At 56.9% G+C, this 19,937-nt stretch overlaps 1 protein-coding gene across 15 annotated transcripts in view; it reads right to left on the bottom strand.

The window, feature by feature from the left end:
• Positions 1–19,937, bottom strand: part of CAMTA1 (calmodulin binding transcription activator 1) — an 892,953-nt gene that overhangs the window by 154,904 nt on the left and 718,112 nt on the right. The gene's annotated exons all lie outside the window — the stretch shown is intronic.

Below are 19,937 nucleotides of genomic sequence, written 5' to 3'. Positions count from 1 at the left end.
CCAACACCTCAACGTCAACTGTAAAGTGCAGGTGCTGTGGGCAGCGGTGAGGCTTACATAGAATGACCACGCAGAGTCGCTAGCATAGTTCAAGTACCAAACGCAGGAAGCTGGAGAGATTATGACGCCGTCAGTCTCCCTTGGCCTCTGGTGGCCGTTCCTTTTCCTTCTGTGCCGCAGAACCGAGGGCTCAAACCCGACAGAACCCCCTGTCCCCCAGCCCGGCAGAGCCTGGGTGCCACGGCAGGACTGTGCCAGCTGGGGGTGCCGCAGACCAGCAGCGCTGGGTGGGGGGCTGCCAGGCCAGTCCCTCCCAGCTCAGCCTCCTGGCCCAGGGGAGGGAGGTGAGGACAAGATGGTCCCCCAGCAGAGCCCCAGATGGGCTGAGGATGTGCCCTTCTATTGGATGCCAGCTCCAGGGGCTATTCCCCAAATGCCCCGGGACCCAGGGCAGCATCATAGGCTACTGGCAGGCTAGCCCTACCTAACAGTGGAGACGGCAACAGCTATTTGAATGTGTGTATGTTTGCATGCGTGAATGCAAAAATGAATGAACGAACACCAGAGACAGGCGTGATGGGGGAGCAAGGCTCTGTCCCCTAGGAGCTGCGGTTCCCTGGGCCAAGGCAGGAGGCTATGGGAGGTATGGGTGCGTTTTATAGCCCTTCCAGGAACATTAAACATTTTACATCTCTGAGCCTGACCTCCTAGCTCTGCTCCCTCTGGGGGCCTCTCTGCCCCTGACCCCCCTTCCCTGGGGAGGGGGCACCTCCAGGTCTCAGCCAGCCTGGGACACGACCCTGGCCATGCGTGCAGAAGGAGGAGAGATTCCTGCAGAAGCCGAGTGCTCGGGGAGCCCAGGTGTCTGGAACCTGTCTGAGGTTCTCATCTCTAAACACTTAACGTGAAGATGAATGGATATGAAAGGAGCATTTCCCCCTCAACCATGTAAACACGGAGCCGCAGACGAGGCCGTCATATTAGGTCTGACACGGGGAAGCTGTGAGGTATTACTCATCCTGATAAGTTTAATGTATAATTTAGAAACATATCATCAAAATGGGAAAAAAGGGAAGAAGCTCTTAAATAACTCTGAAAGATACTCAGCCCTGGAATCACGGGTGGCTGCGGCAAGGCTGCACAGCCCCCCCCGGCAGGCGCACACCCCACACCTTGAGTAACTGAATTTAGATGGATCCTAGAGCAGAGAGCGTCAGCGGGGAAAGAGTCGCCCTTTCCGGAGGTGGGAGCTGGCTCCTCCGGAGCCCTGGGGCTCTGCTGGGCCCCACAGGGCTGCTTGCAGAGTCAGTCCGGGCTCTGCACAGGCTCAGCCCGGCAGGCAGGCTGCAGCTCGGGGCGCCCCGGGCAGGTTGGCGGGGGCAGTGAGTGGGCTCCCTGAGGCACCCCTCCCCTGCTTCTGCCAGGGAGGCCTCTTCCCTCTCACTTGATCCTGGGGGCTGAGGGGGAAAATGTGCACACAGGTGCGGGGACAGGAACCCTTCCTGCATTTACGCCTCTCTCCGCCCCGGGAGCTGGTGGTGGGTACACGGCGGCTCTTTCGGGAACTGTGTGCATGGTGTCATAGAAGGTGAGCTGCAGTGGGGGGATTTCAGGGACATCACAGGCCCTGCTCTGCTCTTAGAAACCTGGCCACCGTGGGTCACCAAGCCCCTGTGGGTCATGCAATCCCATCCCCCAACAACGGGGTGGAGGCAGCCCCAATTGTCACCAATGTTGTACCCCCCCCCCAGCCCCAGGCAGCATCAGAAGACTTGCTCCTGGCTCAGCGCCCATGGCCACAGCTCTGAGCCCCCCTGAGCCTGTGTTGCCTTCTCTGCAACGTCTACAGCTGTCAATACCCGACCCCCGAGGGTGTGAATATCGAGGGGACACCCCCCGAGGAGGCAGTGCCCACCCGGTGTGCCCAGGAGGGCATCCTTCTGTCCTTTCAGGCGTTTCTGCCCTGATGAGACTGGAGAGGGGCCCACAGGGGCTGGTGAGAGGCGGCTGGGGCGAGGCTTGGAGCCGGGGTACACAGTCCTGACTGCTGCCAGGTCCACCCAGGTGGGGCCTTTAAGAAACACCCTGTCTGTGCCTGGGCGCCTGGGTTCTCAGGTTGTTGGCCGGGGACAGGCCGGGGTGCTGGTTTGAAATCTCCCGGTGGTGTCACCGTGTCTCCAGGTTCAGAACTCCGGCCCGGAAGGGAGCCCTCAGCCCACGGAGCTGTGTGGGCTTCATCTTAGGCCCGGGAGAGTCCAGATAAAGCTCTCTTTCCAGTAGAGGGGAGGACTTGGCGTCTGAACCAAGGATGTTTCCCTCATGTCTAGGGTTTTGTCTTCAGAGCGTGTCTGCAGTCACCACCGGCTCTGCTTAACCACGAGCTGCCGACACCTGCTGCTCGGGCCTGAGATGCAGCTGCAGGCAGCCGCGGGCCGTGCCAGGGGCCGGGGGCGCGGGGAGGTGGGTGGGCAGGGCCCAAGGGATGGACACAAAAGGTGCCTGGGGCAGAAGAGGGCCTCCGGGAGAAATGAGCCCCTTCCTGAATGTCCCCGTCACTCTTCCAAACCCCTCTGTCATTTTGGCTCCTTTGCTCCAGGCCCCACTGTCTCCCAGGGGACTGCCCTGACCACCCTGCCTTTCCCAAATGTGTTGAGGATTTCTTGGCATGAACTCTGTCCTCGTCCCTGTGAGCACTTCTGAGGAGCTGTGGCCAGGGTACCAGGAGGCACAGGATTAAGGCTCAGCCCAGCCTGCCAGGCCGCCGGAGTCCAGCTGGGGAGACGGACACGCTGACGTCAGAGACCCGGGTCCGAGAGGTAGTCCCCTGGCGGGAGAAGGAGTGGGAGAGGGAGGTGGGGGTAGGGTAGATGTGGGCTGGCTTGTGCAAAGGCCCGGAGGCTGGAGGCTTGTGGTGCATTAGGGCCCCGGGAGCTGGGTCTCCTGGCTTGTCTGGACGCCAACACCGATCTGCTTCCCTTTACTTCCCAGTGCGAGCCCCACCCAGGATGCATGAATCGGGGCCCCAGTGCCCTCCTTGTTCTTTGAGGGCACCTGCTCTTGCCTTCCCACAGCCCATTCTCTACCCTGCAGCCAGCACGATCCCACATTCACACCCCTCCACTGGCCTCCCTCCTTGCTGACAGCAGAACCCCGAGTGCTTCAACGGCTGCAGGCTGGGCCCATCTGCTCCCCAGTCACCCCTGCAGCCCTGCCGCCCACTTGTCTCTTCCTGGCACGTCCGATGGAGGCGCACAAGCCTCCTGGCTGTTCTCAAACACTCTAAGCTCACTCCTGCCTCAGGGCCTTTGCACATGCTCTTCTCTCTGCTGGGACTCGCGGCCCATCTCCCAGCTTCACGCAGGTCTCTGCTCAGAGCTCACCTCCGCCGAGGCCCCTTCTCGGCCACACTCTCTAAGACCCTGTATTCCTCCTTCCTCACTCTCCTTTGTTTCCATTATAGCATTTATCACTATCTGAAATTACATGACAGGACCACAATCCAATTCCCAAATCCATAAAGCTCTGAAAACCAGAAGCTTGTTCATAGCCCATTTGGTGGCAACACAGAATCCGAACTGTTGCGAGGCTACTTACAGCTGTGGTTCGTCCCTTTTACTGTGAATATTCATACATTTTGCTGCAGAAACATGAATGCTTTTGATTACAGGGAGTTACTCCACAGCCCGCCGGGGACGTTATGTAATATATAGTCTATGCACCACAGTACGTTTCTCAAATGCAAAGTCTGGATGCCCAAACCAGGCTGCTAAACCTGGGCGCCGTTGGCATAGTGGACCCGACAGCTCTTTGCTGTGGGGCCTGCACTGGGCACTGTAGGATGCTGAACAACATCCCGGGCCTTCTCCCACTAGATGCCAGCAGCACCTCCCTTCCCAGAGCTGTGACAACCGCAGATATCTCTAGACATTGCCAAATCGCCCCCGTTGAGGACCACTGGCCAAAGTACATCTGGCCCTCGGAGTTTCAAGTGAGGGATCCTGGACCTCTCTCTATGGATTTCTTTACTTACTTGGAATGTAAACTCTACAGGGGCAGAAACCGTACCTGTTCCGTTCTCTACTGTACCCGCAGCACCTGGAGTGATGTCTGTTGCAGAGCTAGCACTTAATAAATAATTGTTGTGCAATAAATAAAGGAGTCTATGGTTCCCCCAGCAGGCTCCTGGGGTCCTCTTCCCATGGATTTATCGGAATGCCCTTCAGATGCCCCCCTGGGCAGAGTGCAGGACAACCTACCCTCCCTCCGGCCTCATCTCCAGGGATGCAATTGTACCCCAAGCAGCTGTCCAGATTCTTCATCTGACCCCACTGCCACTAGGAGGTCTGGACATTGCTGACCTCACACTCTCCACCCCTAGAGTGCGGAAAATGACCCTTGCCCACGTCTTGGGAGATGATGCTTTTTGCAAATGACCGGACACTCATTCACTGCATGGAATTGAACTTCCCTTATCTTCTTGCGCACCTGCCACCAGTCTGGGTGCTTGGAAGGGCCTTGTGGACCAGGGCTGAGTTGTGAAGGGACCCTCAGAGTGTGATCATGGACAGGCCGAGGGGAGAGGGAGGGTCAGGGATGGGGGTCCTCGATAAGCCTTGGTCTTGGGCTTTTGCCCTGATAAAAAGTGCTCAGGGCAGATTACAGGACGTGGGAAAGGTGGCTGGGTCCCAGCGTATCTCTGTCCAGTGATAGCGCTGCCTCTGTTTGCTCTAGTCCCAGTGTTGGGGAGCTCATCCCCTCTTGTGGCAGCGTAGTCTGCCAGAGGACAGCTCTAACTGTCAAAAAGACCTTCTTTCCATTGAGCTGAAATCCGGTCCCACCCTGCTCTCCAGAGCTCAGAGCCCCAGACCGATGCCCCCAACACAGCCTGATGTTTCTGGCATCCTCAGTCTCCCTGATTTCACATCCACACAGGAAGGCCAATAGTTTTGGTTTTCCCAGGACTGTCCCAGTTTTAGTCTCCACACTTTATTAACAGCACCCTGTTCAGTCTTCAGGGAAGGTCACTTTCATCCGGGGCTTCTATTTCGTTTGTGTTCCCTCGCACGCATTCCCCACATCATGTGCAGCTGAGTCCCCTGTTCCCCAGGGTGATGGGTGGCTCAGGAAGGGATCCACTTCAGAAGCGGCCAGACCTCCTGCTAGAGACCAAGCCCAGCCACTCTCCACCAAGGACATGCCTGATCCCCGGTCTTGCCTTCAGATTCCTGCTTAGCTGATTTCCACTGGAAGGTTCCAGGGAGCATGCGCTCAAGGCCTGGGTGGGGCTCTTGGATAGCAAGTAGCTGAGGGCTTACAAGCAGGTGATACTGAACGTAGAGGGGTGGGCAGGCAGAAGGTGGCCAACGAGATGTAAGTGAAAGGGGTGTGTGCAAGTTCCGGGAAGAGTTCTTAAAGGGAGGAGCTGTGCTTCTCTCCTTCCTGGTGGCTGGGATGCAGACACGATGGCTGGCGTTAGAGCAGTCATACTGGACCAGAATGAATGAATGGAGTGAATGGCAGAGCAACAAGATAGAAGGAGTCTGGGTGCCCTGGAATTGTGGAGCTACCATCCTAGCCTTCAACCGCCTCTACTTACAGAGAGAAATGAACCTTGACGCTTTGAGCCTCTGTTAGTTAGGTTTTCTGCCGTCCACAGCTGACTTCAACCCCAACAAATCCAGAGCCCAGACAGATCTTTCTGCTGGAGATAATCACACAAGACTCATGCATGGCCACACCCAAGGGTGCAGGGCAAGGCGCTGGTGGAAGTCAGGGTGGTGAGGCCCTCAGGAGTGGCATGGGGAGAGGATTTAGGAAATCAGGGCGCCAGTTAAAGCACTGTGTTACCAGGAGGACAGAGACCTTCCGGCAAATCGACAGGAGGCAATTTCTTTGGTTGAGCAGCTGCCGCGTAGGTTGTCATTTATGGGAATCACCAGCTCCTAGCAAAGGAGGGCTTCGTCTTTTCTGAAGACAGCCTCCTAGAGCAGGCGCTCCAATCTGGGGGGATCACAGCCACCTCCTCCCATCACTGAGCCACAGAAGCAACAAATGCTGTCCTTGGTCCTCCAGGAGAAAGCATCCCCGGAAAGCTAGCGGTAATGGGCTACTATGACTGAAAGGAAGCCTGCTGGCAGGTGTACGTGTCAAGGATGCTGACGGAGTCCCAGGCTGGAGCCGCAAGGGAGGCCAAGGTCCGGGGAGGGTGGGAGCCACGCCCAGGGTGCAGGGCCAGTGGGAGGCTCATCCCTCAGGCCACGCTGGGCCTGTCCCGTCTCCAAGGGGCTGACCCATGGCCAGGATGCGGGGCCCGTTCTGCAGCTCTCCCAGCACCGGCCTCGCGTGCGCCTCACCTCCCGTTTTCTGGCTCCTGGTCCAGCCATTGTTTCTGTACTTTCTCCAAATTAAAAACCCATTGCTGCCCCTTCCTAGGTGAAAAGAGTGAATTTTCAATTTGAGTGTGTGGGAGGGTGTCCCCGGGGAACAGAGTAATGAAGCCGCTGGTGCTAGTTGCAAAACAAATAGATAAATCAATGTTTCAATTTTCTCCCTGCAAGAGAGCCAGCCGCGTTGCTTAGCAATTCAGAGAACAGTAATGCAGGCTCTCAGAGGTAGCCATAAACGCTCCAAAAGTTGCTGGGGTTTGAGCCATAATAGAACGACAGCCCAACTTATATTCTTAGAGCCAAAGCCAGCTGGAGCCAAGGACACAGGCTGCTTCCAGGAGAAATCCCTTCAAACCCACCCTCTCGCTTTACGGCGCCCAGCGGGGTGAAGGCGGGAGGCCCTGTGGGCAGGTAGGCGGGGCAGACCCTGAGTCCCCACTGGACCAGTGGTACCAACAACGCCCAGGAGAGACCGCTCTGAACCTTCTGGGCTCCCAGGGTGCCGTAGAGAGTAGAAGGGGAGCCTGCCTTCCGGGGGCCCAGAAGCCCCAGCCCAGGCCAGTCCTGCCAGGGTGACTCCACCCTCAGTCCTGCATATGGAAACACAGCCAGTTGTCTCCAACAGGCCCCTGGTTTCTGCTCCCACACCTCCAATGGCTCCCCGGCACCCGGGGGCATCGAGAACTGCCTTCTGTATGGTTGTACTTTATAAGCACTGCACATCACCCCGTTTTCTCAACGACCTTGTGAGATAGCTTCTATTGTTATCCCCATTTTACAGGTGAAGAAACTGAGGCTTGACAAGGTTATGTGGCTTTCCTGAGGTCACACAGTCAGGCCACAGCACTTCCCACTGTATGTCACTGAGCGCCTCAACGTATGACGCGACGGGTACTGGGTTGGGGGAGATCTTGGCTGGGGAGGGGACACCCAGGCCCTCCCAAGGCAAAGAGCCAAATGCCAAGTTCGCCTCCGACCAGCCGCCTAACGCAGGGAGACAAAGCACATGAGGGGTTTTGCTCAATACTTGGCAAAGAGTCGGTCCTCGGGTCCAGGTGCAGGGGACCTGCAGGCTGTGGTGGCCTTTGGTGTCACGGATCATGAGTGATAGCATCCTCCCCGAGACGACTGTCCTAAAGCCGGTGTGAGCCTGTCTCCCGCTCACCCAGGCATCAGTGCCCTGTGTGTTGAGGGCGCTTTGGAGGTTGCTGGGTCCATGATGAATGGGGCCAAAAGTGGGGTCAGGGGACAAAGCCCAAATCCCTCGGCCTGGATCCAGGCTCCCCCTACGACCTAGGCGGCCCATCTCCTCCCCACCTCCTCCTCTGCCTGAGCCCCTCCTCTCCTCATTCCCGTCTCTGGTCACCCTGTCCCCTCCCGACACATCTCCCCAACCCGGGCCTTCTGAGGTCCACAGGAGCCCACGTGATTCCTGAAGGCTTCTCACCAGCAGGCCAGGCTGCGTGACCCAGGCGGGCAGCTCCAAGTGTGGGCGTCCGGTCTGCCACCTGGACCCCTGGGAGGAGAGCCATGTGTCTCTGCGGCCCCTGGGGGGTCGGTCATGCCCCAGACAGGCCACGCTGCCCATGTGACCCCACCAGGCTGCCCACGCCTGGAGGTCAGCCCCCATCAGACACTTTGCTGCCTTGCCGCCTCCCTCATCTCCCCACATCCACAGGGCTGCCTCTCTGGAAGGCTCCTCCCTCGCTTCCACTCTCCCCTCGTCCAAAGCTCCCAAGGTCCAGCCTGGATGTCACCTGCTGGTGACACCCCCCCAGGCAGCCCCTGGTGGAACCATCCCCATCCAGCCGGCAACTTCTCCTGCTGCCTCAGCTCACACACCTGTCTCCTCTCGCGGACTGTGGGCACCCTGCGGGCAGGGGCAGTTTCTTCCAGCTCCCAGCTCTATGCTCGGCTTGGAACTCGGCATAGGTTGGCTTTGGCTACCAGCCAAAGGCTTAGTGTCTTGCTGCCTCTCACAGTAAGTGCCGCTGCCTGGTGCCTTGGCCCCCAGAACTGCACCAAAGCCAGCGATGAAAGGAAGGCCATATTTTTCCAGAACCCTGTCCAGAAGTGGAAGAAAATGGACTTTGGAGTCCAAATGGACTGAGATCGTGGCTCTGCTTCCTCTTAGCTCTGCTGCTAAGAGCTTGGAAGATTCCTGAACTCTCTACCCTCGCTCTCCTGGTACACAGTGGCAGGAAGTAATTGTGCCTCCGCCAGGGCTGTCGTGAGGCTACGTGAGTGCCTGCTGTGACGTCCAGCCCCACCCCTGATGCCCCCACCGTGATCACTGTCGTGTTGTGATGGCCCTGATCTGCGTTCTTTCTGGGAGCTCTGCTGGCTTCTCCAGGTCAGAAGAGAGATGTCAGCCATGTCACTTGTCTGAGGGCCCAAAGGCCTGGGCCAGCTGCCCTGTCCCTGTCCTGGGAGCTGGAGGACTGATGGTCAGCCCAGGTGCCCCCAGCACATGCCCACTTACCCCTGTCACTTCTTGCCTCAGACACTGCCCTCTCCCCACCCCCCTCCCGGCACCCAGGTCTCAAGCTGGCCCCTTGATGGCAGAGGACAGCCCTTTCTCCTGGTCGCCTCTTTCGTGAACCTAAGGCTCTGCATTCACTGGAGTGGGAGATTGGGTTAAACCTGCTGGCCGTGCTCCAGGGTGGGGCAGGGATGGTGGTGGGCGGACGAGCCGCCACCATGAGGATGGTCTGAAAGCCTCTGCCTCATTTCCTGGGGGGGGGCGTGGCCACCTGTTGCCATGGAAACGGAAGAAACTTGGGTCCTCGAGTCTGTGTGCTGGGCGCCTTGTCAGTGATGGCTGAGGACAGGTGGGGGGCCTTTCCCGGCAGCGCCTGGGGGACACCAGGTCACAGGGCAAGGAACCTTCCCGGGCAGGTCACTGGGAGAGCCTGGGGCTGGGGACACGGGGAGGCGACACTGGGCTCAGCCCCCCGTGCTCCCGGCTCCTTGGAGGACCCAGGGCTTTGGTTTTCTCTGTGAAATGGAGAGTCACGAATCACTGATGCACACGGCTCTGCAGCAGGGCTACACTGTAGGCCCTTTGTCGTCCCTTCCTACGGGCCCGGGAGCTCGAGAGCATCTGGCTGTGACCACCTTGAATCCTCCAGTGATCTCTCCTAAACTGTCTCAAGAGAGATGTAACAGGTGTGTGTAGGAAGATGGAAAAAAAAAGAGTTACTAGGTCCTGCTGGAAAAAAGGCTCCCACGGTCAAATGAGTTTGAGAAGCATGCCTCTTACCCCGCTTGGGAATTCTCAATGTGATGTTAGCATATTTCTGGGAAAACCTGTCAAATTTTGTTTTATTCAGTATTTCCCAAAGTCACCCTGTTTTTGCAGAACAGCAAGTAACAGTGACCTTGAAATACATCATCTGGAAATGATGGTCTAGACCAGGGGTTGGCGAACTACAGTCTATGGGCCAAATCCGGCCCACCACCTGTTTTTATAAATAAAGTTTTATTGGAACACAGCCAGCTCATCCACATATGTATTGTCTACGGCTGGCTTTCCTGCTACAGCATAGACTGGAGTAATTGTGACAGATATCACAAGGCAGGAAATACTTACTATTGGACCCTTTAAGAAAAAGTCTGCTGACCTTTGCTTTACACCAAGGCCTTATGAGGACATTTTAAAGAAATGCGGCTGGTGGGGGTGTAAAGAATATCAACTTATTTTTATACCACCAGAAACATTTCCAGTTAGGAAGGAAATTTGATGCTAAAAATAAATTCATCTCATATTGCAAATAAAATCCTGAGCTTGTTTCTGCATGGGGGTGGTGGTAGACAGAGGGGGAGGCCAACCCTGAGATTGGCCCAAGCAGCCATCCCCTCATGTCCACGGCTGACCATTAGGGGGCGCCCTGATCTGTCGGTGACAAGGAGCTGAGATGTGAAGGCTGTGCTTGCAGGCATCCCTGGGGGTGTGGGGGGACGGCTGGGGAAGCACGAGCACAGGCTGGGAGAGGTTGGGGCTTCTCCTCGGAGCTTGTAAATCTTAAAATAAATAATAAACACCACTGGGGGAGCTTTGGAACCTTGGGGCGTGCCTCACTCTAGACACCTGTGTGCTCCTGGAGCATCTTGGGAAGCCACGGTCCTAGACGGCCAGAGGTGACAGGGAGCTGAGGGCCATCCCCACCAGGCCTCTAAGCTCACAGCCGAGGACACGGAGGCAGGCCTTGTGGATCCTGCCTGTTGATTGGTCCTGAGGCTGCTGCTTTCTTAGTGTCCCTTAAATTCAGCCCCAGCTGAATTTACTCTCAGAGTGATGAGTCAGAGCCTTACGGGCAAATGCCCAATATTTGCGGTGATGAGCCCTCAGCCTCCTACCGCCCTGCTCTGGTGGGAGCCTACCTCCCTACAGAAATCTCTCTAAAATGTGACTGTCATGGCGTCATGCCCCTCGTCAAGGATTGTCACACTGTTAGAGTGCTTCTCCTCTAAACTGCAGTGCCCACTTTGAGTACTCTCTATAACATGGCCCCACTCTGCATCCCACGGTGTTAATGTTCCCCCAAACCCCAAGGCTGAGCCTCCCTGAAGTCAGGCCCGTCTCCCTGCTCCACTGCCTTGAGCTTTCTCCTCTGCCATCTTCCTCCCTGAAGTATTCAGGGAGGCAGGAACTGGAAGTGCCCTCAGCAGTCATGGAGGGCACTTAGCAATCATGGTCATGACAAATACTTGACACGCATGCCTATTCTTTCCCTGTCTACCCCTGTGCCAGACATTACTAATTGATCACAGCACTCTTTTTCTCTGAGTCAGAATGTAGGCTCTTGACAAATGTTATTAGGAAGTGCTGAACCCTTTTTGCCATCATTTTGCTGGGGTGGAATGATACCCTACCAGGGGAGGTGACTGGCCCAAGATCACATGGACATTTGAGGCAGAACCAGGCTGGGTTCCCTCCTCCTGGCCCGGTGCTCTACACGTGACAGGCCATCTGCAAACTCTAGATCCCCATTCTGTAAATTGGATCCTGCCTGAGATAAGCAGGAGGGCCTTAGCCTAGTAAGGAGCCCATGCTCTTGGGATGAGGCCTGACCCACCGCCTTACCTATCTGCTCGGTGGGTGCGATTTTGATGCACTAGGAATAGGGAGGTGTTTGGGGCAGTTTGGGACGGAGGAGTTAAGTGCAGAGGCTCAGCTCAGCCACTGGGTCAGGCCACCTTGGGCCTGACTCCCAGCTCCTGGGGTTGTGAAGCTCGACAAAGCATAACCAAAAGAGAGCTGACACTTACTGAGCCCCTACCACCGGCCAGTGACAGAGCCAACCCCTCCAGGCAAGTTACTTCCTGTGCTCTTCCCTGCCCTCCGAGGCAGCAGTACGAGCCCATTTTACGGATGAGAGCACGGAGGCACAGAGAGGGCATAATCCTGCAGGGTGGGGGAGGCAGGGGATGTATGTGAAACAGCAGCCAGGGGGCAACACGTGGGAGCTGTTGGCATCATTATTAAGGGCTGGGTCTACACTTACATCCTTCCCCGGGACCCCAAAGCCCAGGCCTCAGAGTAAGCCAAGAGCGGGAGGGTCTGGGTCCGCGAAATGAGAGTGGCGGCTGAACACCAAGTTGGTTGGAGCCGGGGAGCCAAGCTGACCCCGGGCCTCTGTCTGCTGAGCCCTGAACATCCAGTGACCTTTCCCAGGAAGGTGGCCAGGCTGCAGCTCCTGGGGAGGTGGGGGTGGGGAGCTGGCTGGGGAGACTGATATGCAGGGAGAGGGAGCTGAGTAAACAGCCCTCCCTCTCCAGAAAATGACCCTGCTGATCCCGGAGTTAAAAATAGAGGCACATTGATCTGGGCCATGCCCAGAGTGAGTTATCAGAGTTTCACTGGCAAAATGACTAGCTTGAGTCAGCCCCTCAGGTCATTTATTTTTCCACTCAGCTGGCCAGGAAGCATGCCACACACATCCTGGGCCGTGCACAGGAGGCCCGCGTGTCGCCAACGCCACGGCTCACTCGCCGGGTGCCCCAGTGGGGAGGGGGCCGCCGCTCCCTTCTGGTTCCGCTCAGACATGCCACTGGTGTAATTAACAACACCTGGAAATGTCTGCTTTGAAGGTTTATGGGCCCAGCTTGCGGCCCCCAGCCGGCGGCATTGCCTCTTCTCCCGTCATCATCTGGACGGCCCGCTGCCGTCTCCCGGGTGGGCACCTGCACAGCCGCCCCGGGCCCCCTCTGGTCCCTGGCAGTGGTCAGACCTGGCTTCTGGCCTGGGTGGGCCCTCAGGCTTCCCGGGGGGGCTCCCAGGCCATGGGGATGGGTGTGGAGACCATATCAGTGGCTCATCCACGGAAGACACTGGGAACCACGTGGTTTCCCATCCTTTGGGCAGCACCTGCCTTGTAGGTACAAGTTCCCTCTCCAAGCAGATTCCCTTTGGCCTTCCTCCTCCCCAGGGTCTCACCCAACGGGATGCTGACGTCGCCACTTAGCTGGAGTGTTGGGTTGAATAGCATCCCCACAAGATTCATGTCCATCTGACACCTCAGAACGTGACCTTTTTTGGAAATAGGGTCTTTGCAGAAGTAATGAGTTCAGGTGAGCTCATTCTGGATTAGGATGTGATGAGTGTATCCTTGCAGGCGGAAGGATATCTTTCACAGGGAGAAGGGCTTGTGAAGACGGAGGCAGAGATTAGAGAGATGTGGGTACCAGCCAAGTAACGCTAAGGATTGCCGGGAGCCTCCAGGAGCTGGGAGAGGCCTGGCGTGGACTCTCCCTCACAACTTTCAGAAGGAACCAACCCTCGTGATACCTTAATTTCAGACTTCCGGATTCCTGAACTCTGAAACAGCAAAGTTTCTGTTGTTTTAAACTAAAGAAACTGCTCTTGCTGGACGTTCATCTGGGACTTTCAGCCTCCAGAACTGTGAGAAAATTAACTTCTGTGGTTTAAGCCCCCAGTCTGAGGTATCCTGTAACGGTGGCCTCTGCTGACTGAGACACATCTAGTGCAATTAGAATGGCTGTCACTGTTTTGCAGTTGAGGAAACTGAGGCTCAGCGAGGATAAGGGGCCTCCCTAAGTTCACGGGAGCTGGTGTTGAACCCTCTTTTCTGACTCCCAGGCTCTCTCTGCTCTGTGACTCCCTGTGGCCTCCCCACCAAGACAACATTTGTTTTCCCTCCTGGCCTGGGGATGGCGGTGAGCGGAGGCACAGCCCAACAAACCCACCAATGACCGGGCTTGGGGAAGTGGGGTCCCAGGCGGGGTCTGCGCTGAGCCAGCAGGAGCCCATGAGGACCTTGGCCTTGGAGAACAGACCCGTGCGAAGCTCAGAGTACAGACTGGATTAACCCATCTTCAGGGTGCCCCCGCCTTCCACTCTCAGGACAAAGTTTAATGGCACGAAACAAATCTCTTTAATTAAAAACTGGTTTCAGAACAGTTTCCAGGGTTCTGGCTGAGACCCCTTGCAACAAAAGTCCCACCCCTGCTGGTGACTGCCAGCATTCTGGGCTGGCCCTCAGCACATGCGCAGACTGGCAAGAATTTTGCCCCCAGCTTCTCTTTCTCTGGGCTTCCTCTCTCCACCCTCCCAGCCCCTAAGTACTAAGTTCTTCCAGCCCTCTCTGAAAGACCCCTAATTCATACTAGAGAGTAAATGACCTGCAGTGGACTGTGGGAGGGTTACAGCTCATCAAGGATCAACCCCAGAAGCTCTCCTGGATGGATTTCAGGATTGGGTCAGAGGAAGGAGGCAGAGTGAGGGGCATCCAGTCCTGCAGGGAGTCTCGGAATCCACACGGTGCCCACGAGGGGAGCCCTTTTCTCCTGCCCGAGGTCTTGGCAGGATTAAGCAAGGTGGTCCTGAGCCCTCACGGGATCCCTACTTACCAAGGCAAAAGCCATTTTTAATTGATATACTGCTGTTAATAAGGTAGAGAAATAGACACGTGATTTTAGAAACTTTTCCATTTAGTTAAAAGGAGTAGGCAGGGCCAGTGAGCCTAGGGGGGAAGTATACTTTCTGAGTGTATCCTGACTGGGAGGATATGGTCATGGTGGCTGCAGGGACTGGGATCCAGGACTCATCGTCTGCACCTGGTTGGTACGATGGTGATGATGGTGATGATGATAGTGATGGTGATGGTGATGATGGTGAAGACGATGGTGGTGTCGGCGATGATGGTGATGGTGGTGGTGGTTGTGCTAATGAGGATGGTGATAACGGGATGATGATGAACATTTATTGATGACCTTTTATCTGTCAGGCAATATGCTAAGAACTTTTCATATATCAGTTCACTTAATCCTTGCAACAATGCTATTAGGTAGGTAATAGTACGTTCCCCATCATACAGGTATGGAAACAGACACGGAGAGGTTAGAGGTCGTACCTGAGGCCATACAGGGAAGGGTGACAGAGCTCAGTTATGATCCCAAAGGTCTGTTTGGGACTGGATTCCTCCTCGTCACCTTTCAGTGGGTGGTGAGTGAGGTCAGGAAAAATGCACGGCACGGACTCGGGGATCGCAGACCCAATGCCCACGGGAACCACCCCAGCAGCTTGTGAGAATACAGATTCCAGGGCCTCTGCCAGTCTTTCTGTGGCTGGGACTGGGGATGTGCACTTTTCATGAATTCCTTACGTGACCCTGAAGCAGACAGCTCATGACCCTGGTGGGGAACACCAGTGCCAGCAGCCCACAGGACAGTCGCGCTGGCACAGGGGGTGGGGCCTTTGGGTCCAGCTCCAGAGCACGTCTCCTATCCACCCACCCCGTCTGTGTTGACGCCACATCAGCCTGTCTTGCCGCAGCAGCTGCGCTGGGAGCTCTCGAGTCCTCGGACCCAGTCCCCTGTCACAGCTTCTGCTGACACTCAGCCGCCAGAGTGAGCTTTTGAAACTGCCCATCTTGGAACTTCCCTGGCGGTCCAATGGTTAAGACTTTGCCTCCCAAGGCAGGGGGTGCGGGTTTGATCCCTGATCGGGGAGCTAAGATCCCACATGCCTCAGGGTCAAAAAACCAACACATGAAACAGAAGCAATATTGTAACAAATTCAATAAAGTCTTTAAAAATGGTCTACATCAAAAAATAAAAAATAAAAAAAAAGAAAAAGAAAGTGCACACCTAGTTAGGTGGCCCTTCGGTGGGTGACCTCCCCACACCTTGTCCTTCTGCGCTGCCTGCAGTGCTGCAGGTTCTCCCTGTGAGCTGGGCCTGCCAGCCCCCATCCTCATCCCACCCATTTCCCCTGGGGTCGTGACCATCTGGTTTCTGGAAGGCACTGTCCTCCCGGCCTCAGAGCCTGTCCCCGGCTGCTGCCAAGCATGTGTGTCCTTCCCTGGTCAGTGCCGGCTTGGTTCATCCTTCTCCATCAGGCCACCTGAATGTCACCCCCTCAGAGGGCCTCTGTGACCACGCTACCGGAAGCGGACCCTCTCCCCAAGGGTCCCCATCACATGCCCACTAGGCCGACCTCATTCACCTTCTAACAGCTGTTTGCTCAGAGCTTCCTCTGTCCCCGACCCTGTCCTGGGCACTGGGACACACAGGGAACCTCATGGGGCCCCTGTTTCCATAGATCCGCAGTCACTTGCGAGTTTTCAGTCTTTCCTGCTACATGCGAGGTCCTTGGGGACAGGCCCACTTTTACGTCGCCAGCATCAGCCCCGTGTGGGCAAGAGGGGCCTCGGGAAGTCTGTCTGGGGAATGTCTGATCAGGTGAGGTGCTCCCGCATCTACTAGGCTTGGACTGGTCTCACGGGGCCCCCCAGCCTAGAACAGGGCCCTCCCCTCATGGAGGGCAGGGGACTGAGGCCGAGAGAAGGCAAGAGACTTGCTAAGTGTGACCCAGCCCAGGGCCTGGGGCTCCTGTGGGGGGCTCTGCAGCCTGGCTGGGTTGACATCTGGGCGTCACATTGGTCTGACCACGTGTGCAGATCTTTTTAGAGCTGGGCCTGCCTGTCTGTGGCTTAGGCCCTGCTCTCAACCACGGGGAGGGAGGGAGGTAAGACAGGGCTGGCGGAGAGTTTGGCAGGAGCTGGACTGGGTTCCCTTTGGTATTCTGTGCAGTACCTGGAACTCGGTGGGTGCTTAAGAAGTGTTTGCTGTTAAAATAAACCCAACCTTATTTACACTAGGCCTGTCTCCAAAGACCACTTTACCTACTTAGAAATAAACTTAATTACTATCCCAACAGCCTCTGGAGGTAGAATTGATCCTTCATGGTTTATAAATGGAGGGAAAGGCCCAGAGAGGGACAGCGAGTGCCTGGGGTCACACAGGGGCCCAGCCAGGTTCTCCCCAGAACCCCTGTCTCCAGCCTCGAGGGAGCACAGGATACAGGAAAACCTCCATCTTTCTTTTAAAAGTGATTTCAAGGGCAAAACAAGCCCCAGAAAATACCCAGGAATTCCGTTGCTGGGGGAGCTTCACACCATGGCTGAGGCCCTCCAGCCTCCCCTCCAGCAGCAGGACACGGCTCTCGTGGGGTCCCAGCCCAACGGGTCCAAGGAGTGTCTGACGGAGGAGCGAGGTCCCAGGCTCTGCCGGTCTGCGCTGTCACCGTGACAGAGCCCGGTACCCACTGCGGCAGCCCCGGCGTCCCTGATGTGGACGCCAGCCTGGCCCTCTGCTCCTGGCCCCCTGATGCTCCACGAGACGGTCTGGGAACCAGGTCGTCTGCGGCAGGGTCCCCGTGGCCCTCACCAGACCCTACCCCTGTGCCGGGGCCTCACTCCCACTGTCCCAAAGCCTGTCTCTACCCCACCCTGCGTGGTTCTGTGGAGAGTGAGGACAGACAGAAGGACGTCCCCGCCTTCTCCCCGAGGATCTCCCGACAAGTGCGGGGCGGGGGGTGGACCCCTGCCGACTACAGACGTGTCCCCTCGCCGTCGGGCTCTACAAGGATTAGGTCACCTGCCACTGCAGTCGCTGACCTTCAACACCCCCAGGAAGGAGCTCAGGGAGGAGATCAGGAATGGGGTGCTCTGTGCCCTGGGGAAAACTGGCAGAACAGGCCTTCAGATAGTGAGATATTCTCAGGAGAAGATTTTATGAACCCAACTGCTTGCATCGTCTCACACCTAGTAAAGCACTGAAATCCTTCACGGGGACGTCTGTTCCTTGTGGGGAGCAGCCAGCCTTTGCCAACACGTGTGCTCGACGCACGTCCCCCCTCACCACCATCACAGAGACACTGACCCCACCCCAGCCTCTTCGGAGCAGTTCCTCAGAGCTTTCTTTTTCCTTTTTTTTTAATTAATTAATTTTATTTATTTATTTTTGGCTGCGTTGGGTCTTTGTGGCTGCGTGCCGGCTTTCTCTAGTTGCGGCAAGCGGGGGCTACACTTCGTTGTGGTGCGTGGGCTTCTCATCGTGGTGGCTTCTCTTGTTGCAGAGCGCTGGCTCTAGGCGTGCGGGCTTCAGTAGTTGCGGCACGTGGGCTCAGTAGTTGCGGCGCACGGGTTTAGTTGCTCCGCGGCATGTGGGATCTTCCTGGACCAGGGCTCGAACCCGTGTCCTCTGCATTGGCAGGAGGATTCTTAACCACTGCGCCACCAGGGAAGAACCTCAGAGCTTTCTCAGAGGATGTCTCCTGGGCTATAGTCTTCATTTTGCCCCAAATAAAACTTAACTCACAACTCACACTTCCCGTCCTTTCTCTTTCTCCATTTTTCTCTTTCCCCATCTTTCTCCCTGTCTCTGTCCTTTTCACACCATTTTTCGTTTTTCATTGTCTCTTGTTTGCTGCCTCTCCCAATTCTCCTTCTTACTGCCATGGCCTCCCTTTTCCCCTCCTCTCCCCTCCCCCTCCTCCTCCCCCTCTGCTTCATGGACCTTCCGAGATTCCCCTGCTCTGCCCCCATCCCTGAGGTCTTTCTCCACAGGAGGCACGGAGGGTGGAGGCTCTGGAGAGCTTTCTAGACATTGACCAGGCGTGGAGAGCACACACACACAGGCCCACGTGTGCACAAGCCCGCGGGACTCGTGTGTCTGCTCCGTCCCCCCGGGACTCGTGTATCTGCTCCGTCTCCCGTTTGGTGCACGCGGGGCTGTACCAGGAAACAGGCAAAGGAGGGTGCTCATGCCCTCCAGCAGCGGCCGGGAGTCTAAAGAGCGTCTGAATAAAGAGCTCTCCTCCGCCTCCAGGGGCCGACGCCGCCTTCCCTCATTAATTTCACAGAGTTCACTGTCAACTGCAGAATGAAAATCCCTAAAACCCAAGGCAGCTGTCCCTACCCGGCCTCTAGGTGTCCCTCCATGTCACATCAGGGGCGATAATACCCGCAGGATGCCATCTCCTTCCTGGAAGGGGACGATTAGGGCTGAGTTAGCAACTCCTGCCTTGGAAGCCGGCCTGGCTGGAGAAGTGATGAAGGTGGTCCTGCCCAGGCTGGGGCTCCCCTCTCCAGGAGGATCTGGGGGGACCAGAGGGAGGACAGTGCCCAGCACGGGAAGTGGGGCAGGGCCGCCCTGAGAAGCCTCCGGGGCTGCCCACACTGGCCCGTTGGGTAGAAGACATTTCTGTGGAATAGGAGTTAACTTCTATTTGATTCTCCTCACTTGGATTCTAAGCACTGAAAACTGAAAGTGACCTCACGGGTCAGTGGCGTAACCCAGTGCCTCTATCCTCGTGCAGTGCCCTCCTGGCTTCCTTTACTCTGTCTCTGGAGCCCCCCATGACTTAAGTCCCCTCCTGTGGAATGTCAGCTCCGTGGGGCAGAGATTTCTGCTTTGTCCTCCTCACCGTCGGTACTCAGAAGGCGCACAATAAATACTAGTGAGTGACTGAATATGCCCCCATTTCTCACAACGGCGGCATTAGGCAGGTCCCTGAATCTCTCTGCGCCTCAATTTCCCCGATGGACCTAATGAGATGTGCGATCCCAGGATGCTGTGGTCTCTCCACGGCCACCCCTCCAACTCAGGTGACTCGGTGTGGACAGCCCACTGGCTGCCGTCCAGCCTCAGGACAGAGGTCTGCACTAAACCCTGTCCAGGAGCTCCGGCCCCCTGAGTGGGGAAGACAAAAGCCCCTAGAACCTGGGGCCTGGGTTCCTCTCCACGTGAGGAGGCCGCCAGCCCTGGGCCTGGACATCAGGCTCTTGCCCGGCTTGAGTGGGGACGGAAAGCACAGGGAGCCTGGGCCTCGGCCGGCCCCCAGCTTTGCTGCCTCCTGGGACCTGCTGCCGGCCAGTCTCAGTCCTGAGCGTCGCCCAGGACAGGCTTCTTTGGGTGCAGCCCGGCCCCCTGAACCAGCCCCCTCCCCTGTGCCTTGGTAAGGACTCGGGCCAGGATGAAAATGGCTTAATTTCCAGCAGCTGAGCGGAAGGCCCTGTGACAGGCCGTCGTGTGGACTCAGCAGCCCGCTGGGTCCGGCCGGGCTCAGTGGCCAACGGCTCACCGCACCAGCACCACGGCCCTCCACGTGCGAGGAGAAGTCCAGAAGGGAAAGCGGCCGGGTACAGCCGGCTGGGCGGGTGCTGCCCCGGTGTCTGGGGAGACAGTGATGGGGACACTCCAGCTCGGGGCTGAGGTCACACTGGGGTGTGTGTGGGGAGACAG

This window comes from Pseudorca crassidens, chromosome 2, assembly GCF_039906515.1.
Source record: "Pseudorca crassidens isolate mPseCra1 chromosome 2, mPseCra1.hap1, whole genome shotgun sequence".
Classification (NCBI taxonomy): domain Eukaryota; kingdom Metazoa; phylum Chordata; class Mammalia; order Artiodactyla; family Delphinidae; genus Pseudorca; species Pseudorca crassidens.
The sequence above is the reverse complement of the archived record's forward strand: the minus strand, read 5'-3'. Positions and strand labels throughout refer to the sequence as shown.